This window comes from Sciurus vulgaris (genome assembly GCF_902686455.1).
Source record: "Sciurus vulgaris genome assembly, chromosome: 8".
Lineage (NCBI taxonomy): Eukaryota > Metazoa > Chordata > Mammalia > Rodentia > Sciuridae > Sciurus > Sciurus vulgaris.
In genome coordinates, this window is record NC_136468.1 from 86770138 (window position 1) to 86776826 (window position 6689).

General features: G+C 40.9%; 1 pseudogene across 1 annotated transcript; it reads left to right on the forward strand.

Moving 5' to 3' along the window:
• Positions 1–1567: 1567 nt before the first annotated feature.
• On the forward strand, positions 1568–3786 carry LOC306667588 (putative monooxygenase p33MONOX; annotated as a pseudogene). The gene has a single exon. The product of its transcript is annotated as a putative monooxygenase p33MONOX (transcript).
• The last annotated feature ends 2903 nt before the right edge of the window (positions 3787–6689 follow it).

Genomic DNA, 6689 nt, shown 5'->3' on the forward strand with positions numbered 1-6689 from the left:
GATGTGGCAGAGCCAGCCTCCTGACTGGCACTGCGGGGTTCTGAAGCCTGGGACAGCTGTGGAGCCTGTCACCTTGGGGGAGAGGACTTCTTCTCCCCCTGGCTCCTGCCCTCCCTGCACATTCCCTCTTGCTGAGTTTGTTCTTGGCTGCTCCTCACTTGAGGCAAGAAAGCCAGGTGCTGGGGTGGAGCCAGGTTAGAGACTAGAAGTTCATCCGCCATTGTGTATTAAAGCGGAGGGGAAAATGTGACATGGAAAGCTTTTAAAGGGGCTTTGATTCCATTCTGGGGCTGTGATGTGGAAGATCTGGCTTTTAAGGAAACAGAGTAGTAACTTAGTGTTTTGTTTTTATGTTGGGAATTTTCCACCTCTAAAGCAGTGTGCCTATGTATTTTGTTAGCTCGTCTTCTGCTGTAGATAGTAGAAACAAGTGGATTTTTTTTTCTCCTGTGAAACTCCTTAACTTAGGCTGTTGCAAAAGGACTGTACTCCAGATATTTTATGGAGAGTCTGTGAAATGGATCTGATCTCTTTTAGTGGAAGAAAGCCATGTATTAAGCTATTGTAAACTTCTAAAAGCCCAGGAGCTTCCTTATGTCACAGGAGAATTGAAGGTTAGGGTTCTGATCAGTCTGGAGATCTAATGGTCTCTCAAAGTTCCCCAAATTCAGTCAATTTATACCAGTGAGGTTGGGTGGCAGAAGGACAGTCAGTGTAAGGTAATAAATCATTGGGTCCCATCAACAAGATGGGGGCTGATTCAAGAGGAAAGGAAATAAAACACTAATATCTCCAAAGCCCTTCCCCTTCCTCCTTCAACCTGTTGCCAAGGCTACCTGCCTCCAAGGAATTTTCCCTCCCTGCAGGGAGTGGTAGGAGTCCCCACCTCTTAGGTGGCGCTTTTCCTGACCATTTGAGCAGACATGGAGAGGCACCCCTGGAAGGTTGCTTTCCCACCTTTTGGCCACTAGTCTTGTAAGCAAGATAAGGAGAGAAAGAGGGCATGAGAACAAAGGAAATCTAAAACCTACGAAAGGGCAGGATACCCTCACTTCCTTGGACACCCAGTTCTGGGGCCCCTTCTCTGTGGAAAAGTCTCTCTCTGTTCTATCCTTTAAATAAAACTTGCGTCCTCTGCTGCCTTGGCTTTTCTTGAGTGTTCGATCTTCAGCTGGGAAAATGGGACTCAGCCCTGATTGATTCTCATCAGCAACAACAACATACAAAAGGCTGAACTGACTTCTCTGACCTCCAGTATAACCAGGTATAGTTTTCACCTGGCACTCACTGCCAGTAGTTATTAGCTCTTCCCAATATAAATCGGTATCTGATCTGCAGGAATTCCATTTGGCCTCTCAAACTGAGCTCAGGTCCAAGCACCAGCAATGTCTGTGGGAGGTTGGGTGGGAGACAGCTTATTTTCTAATTTTTTTTCTCTAATATTTTGACAGAAACAGGTATGTTTTAGAGTATTTGCCCAGAAATGTTGAATTATTAATGTCAATGATGTAAAAAGGCCCTAAAAAAAGTTAAAAGAAATTCTGATCAAACATTTATATAGACCACAGCTTGTGCTCTCTAGTCGGTGGTGGGGGCAGTCGGATTTGCCGCCGCTCTCAAGATGGCTTGGGTCTGGACTGCGCCACAACCTCTTGAGAGACGTGGGTCTTCGGATCCTCTTTAGTGCCGGAGTTGGGGTTGCAGGCAGCTTGGAGGCAGCGGGAACACAGGTGGCAGGGACTTAGCTCCGAATTATAAAGAAAAAAACACCTGGATCCCAGTCTATCAATGGCTTCAAGACAACCAGAAGTACCTGCTCTTGGGCCTAGCGGGCCTCTAGGCAAGATGTCCCTGCCCATCGGGATGTGCCGCCGGGCATTCAGCTATGATGATGCCCTTGAGGACCCTGCACCCATGACTCCTCCTCCATCGGACATGGGCAGCATTCCCTGGAAGCCAGTGATTCCAGAGCGCAAGTATCAGCACCTTGCCAAGGAGGAGGAAGGAGAGGCCAGTGTATCCCCCCCATGCCATGACCCTGTCAACGGTCACTGACATTACGGACAAGGTCCCGGTGGTGAAGGCCAAAGCTACCCATGTCATCATGAATTCTCTGATCACAAAACAGACACAGGAGAGCATTCAGCGTTTTGAGCAACAGGCAGGATTGAGAGATGCTGGCTATACACCCCACAAGGGCCTTACCACTGAGGAAACCAAGTACCTTCGAGTAGCAGAAGCACTCCATAAACTAAAGCTACAGAGTGGAGAGATAACAAAGGAGGAGAAGCAGCCTGCATCAGCCCAGTCTACCCCAAGCAGCACCCCTCACTCTTCCCCTAAGCAGAGGCCCAGAGGCTGGTTTTCTTCTGGTTCCTCTGCAGCCTTACCTGGTCCAAATCCTAGTAACATGGATCCTGGAAATGGAGATAAGGACAGAAACTCATCAGATAAATGGAGCCTTTTTGGTCCAAGACCCCTTCAGAAGTCTGATTCTGGAGGTTTTGCCATCCAGGCCTACAAAGGAGCCCAGAAGCCCTCTCCCATGGAGCTGATCCGTGCTCAGGCCACCCGAATGGCTGAAGATCCAGCAACCTTCAAGCCGCCCAAGATGGATGTCCCAGCCATAGAAGGGAAAAAACAACTGCCACGGACCCATAACCTCAAGCCACGTGACTTGAATGTGCTCACACCCTCTGGCTTCTAGAGTGCTTTCTGTCCCAGGGACTTGCGACAGAGGGTTTCTTGTCCTTTACTCCTCTTTTACCTTGGCTCTGACATAGGAAAGATATATTTAAACAAAACAACAACAACAACAAAAACAACAAAAACAGGCTAGAGGTGGAGAGTTAATTAATTCTGAGAAACATCAGTGCAGTTTGTCCTTCTGTGGAAGAAACCTGTAGTGTTTTAGAGTCAGATTAAAAAGTCTCAGCAGTGATGTTTGGGGGACTTCTTTACCCTTTCTTGTATCATTTATCCCAGACCAGGACTTTGATCATTGCTTACTAGGTAAATGTTTATGCTATTCCAAAGCCTAGGCTTCTTTTTACCGCCATCAGCATAGCATTAACACATCACAGTGTAGGGGTGCCTGCTGACAAGTTTGGGTGACTGGCCCTTTTGACTCTGCTGATCTTGTGCTCCAGCCTTGTTAGGTAGGGGGACCTACAACCTGTTTAAGGTCTGGTACAGTTAACAGCCAGACTTGGCAGGAACTCCTCTTTTCTAGGCTAAAACTGGTCTCCTTGCTTTTTGGTCAGTCTAATGGATTGATTGCTTTGTCCTGTAGCCAGTTCTTCATGCTTCTTGGTACCTCTTGGGCCACTGCTGTTGGAGGGATACTTCTCATATACATGTCACAGAACAAACACTAGTCTTGCATATCCTTTCTTGCACTTTAAAGTGAGATTTAACTCCAATTTGGTTGAAACTTCCTAAAAGGAAAAAGTAAGTCTATTGATTTGATATTGATTTTTTTTTTTTTTTTTTTTTTTTTTGGGTGGTGCTGGGGATTGAGCCCAGGGCCTTGCCCATTCTAGGCAAGTGTTCTACCATTGAGCTATATCCCTGACCCTGGGATTTTCACCTTTTTTAGAGTAAATAAGATGGTAAGTACAGTTAGATTATACACTGGTCCAGTTAAATTATTCATGCAAAATTAGTGTCAGTTATTTCAATTTCTTTGTCCAGGTCAGGGCTTAACTTTTTGGAAGGGAGGTGGAAGTATTCAATGGAAGAAAAGCATTTTTCACCGAAACCAGCCTCATATCTTTATGCAACACATATCTTAGAAATTGCATTTTTATTTCTCCTCACTGTACATTTGTCTTGAACACTGTCTCAGATATTTGCTGTTTTTGTTTTGGTTAGGAGTTTTGTTTACATAAGGAGCTGATCTTCTCATAGAGAAGCCCTGAAGTCTAAAATTGTCAGAACAACTAATTTATTTGTGTCTTCTGTTAAGATCTTTTGTTTGGACAATAAAAATCATTAGTTCTTTCTCAAAAAAAAAAAAAAAACATTTATATATGCAATAAGCATGAAGAAGACAAAGATAAAGCTTGTGGAGACATAATTTTGATTAAAGAATAACATCTTTTTTTATAACAGAACTGTTACAAGACAAAATGGATTGACATTACAGTGGGCTTCCCTTCAGGTATTCAAGCAAAGTTTAGAAAATTATTTATTTGCTAATTAGTTTCAAGGTATAAAAGCAGCAAAGAGTATTTTACTTCATTATTAAAGGACTTCTGAATTTTTGAACCCCCAAACCTGAATTTTAAAACTTATGTGCACATATTCTGAGAAGTTTCTTTCCTTTTTTAATCACAGCCTCTTGTACATGATAAACCAGTTAACTAGTTCCAGTTTCCCATGTGACGTTTCCAATTAGGACTTTAGGGCTCCACCCTTGAACATGATTGTTCTATTAAAGATAATAGACATTTGAGGATAACTTCCAACAATTAAGAACAAAAATGAAAATCAGAACAGAGACAATGATGCATATAGAAGAAAAAAAGTATTAACAGACAAAAGAAAAACTCAATTTATCTACAGAATTAAGAGCATATTTTATGAAACAATGAACTGGAGACTATATAAAAGAAACATTCAAAAGACAAAGGTTTTTGACATTAATATGATGGCAAACATGAAAAATTCACAATAAAGATTTAAGACAAAATTGAAGAAATCTCCTAGAAGTTGAAAGATAAATAGAAAATAAGGGAGAAAAATTAGTAAGGATTAGTCCAGGAGATTCAGCATTTGAATATAAGAGCTCCAGATTAAAAGGAAATCATCACAAATAATTCAAGGAAAAATTCTCCAGAATGAAAGTACAAGAATTTCCAGTAGAAACTACCAACTATGTCTTTTTATACATTTTTAATAGATTAAAATTTACCCATACCAAGTTATAGAAGTATGAAATTTCAGAATACTGGGTCAGATAATAAGTTTCCAAAAAGGAAATCAAGCAAGAAGGTCTTATGCAAAACACTGTCACATTCACAAGAAATCAGAAAAATATTATTATAGTAATGAGTGCACATGGATTCATGAAGCTATTTATTATAAAAGAAAAATTATTTCCAATCCAGAATTTTATATCCAGTCAAACTATCAGTTAAATGGTACTAGATATGGAATAGAGGCAGTGAGGCAGGGACAGGAGAATAAAGACTCATATTCAAGATGTTTTGCAAACAACAGAAAATGTCTAGATAGCATACATACCAGGGATGCTAGAGTCACAGTAACAACCTTAGAAGTAGGTATCAACTTCTCCCATTGCCTATCATACTCTAGGGAAGAGCTTAGACTGGCAGAATGAGATGTCAGACTCTGGATCAGATACTCACTTTGACTTTGGGGTTTTTTACACTGTGTAATTAGAGTAGCATCAATGAGTTCTCTGTGTAATCAGAGACCAGAATATAATGGCAATAGTGCTTGCCAAAAACTTATCTCCAGCTCTCTTCTGCTAAGATAGTATTTTTGATTGGAGATAGTATCAGCCTCTACCCTAGAGTGATAAAGGGTTATGATCTAAGCCTTGCAGCTACAGCTGTATGAAGTGACCATCAGTGGTAGACTCAATGTCATTGGCATTCATGGTTAGAAAAGCACCAATGTTTATCCTGGAATGATTGGAGAACTGACGTCCAAACATTGCTGATGATTAGAATTAGTCCTGAAGCATCAGGAACTTTCTATTTAAATTGAGCTCTGAAGGAACTAAACTGTCAGTTTACAGGATGTATTGAAGTCATACTTTTCCTCTCAGAAGATCTCGGAAGTTTATATCACATGCACCTTTTTTTTTGGAAAAATTACTAAAAAATGTGCCCCACCTTAATGAGGCAGTAATCCAAGAAAGAGGAAGGCATCCAATCCAAGTCAAGAGATCTGCAGAGAAGAGGCAGAGATGAATACCAGAATGACAGTAAAGGAACACTCTTAGGAAAACAGCCAGTAACCTAGATTGGTGTCTTGGTGCATTCCAAGAGAAGACTCTAGGTGTAAGGTTCTCGGGAAATTGCACCACTCATTCAAAAAAAAGTTTGAGGTATAATTTGCATAGAATAACCCTGATGTATTCAAAATGCACAATTTGATTATTTTTTACTTAATACATCTACAAAATCTTTAATCAAGGATAATGATCATATTCATCACCATCAAAATCAAAATTTTCTTTTGTGATATCTACATCTTGCCCTTCCCTGTTTTCCCTACCTACAGGCAACCATTTATTTGCCCTGTCACTCTAAATTAGTTTAGATTTTCTAGAACTTTTATATAAATGAAATTATATACACATATTTTATCTGGCTTTTTTCACTCAGCATTTTTTTTTTTTTTTTGGTATCAGATTGAATGCAGAGGTACTTAACCACAAAGCAACACCCCAGCCACTCCCCTTTTGTCTTTAGAGATAGGGTCTCACTAAGTTGCTCATGGCCTTGCTAAGTTGCTGGGGCTAGCCTTGAACTTGAAATCATTCTGCCTCAGATTCCTGAGTCATTGAACTTACAGGTGTGCTCCGTGTGCCTGGCTCTGCAGAGCTTTTTATTTTTGTTTTTTTCCCCCACACTCCTTCTACCCAGAGTCTCCTATCTTCTGTACCAAGACGCCAATCTAGGTTTCTATTTCTAAGATTTTTTTCTTTGCTCTGG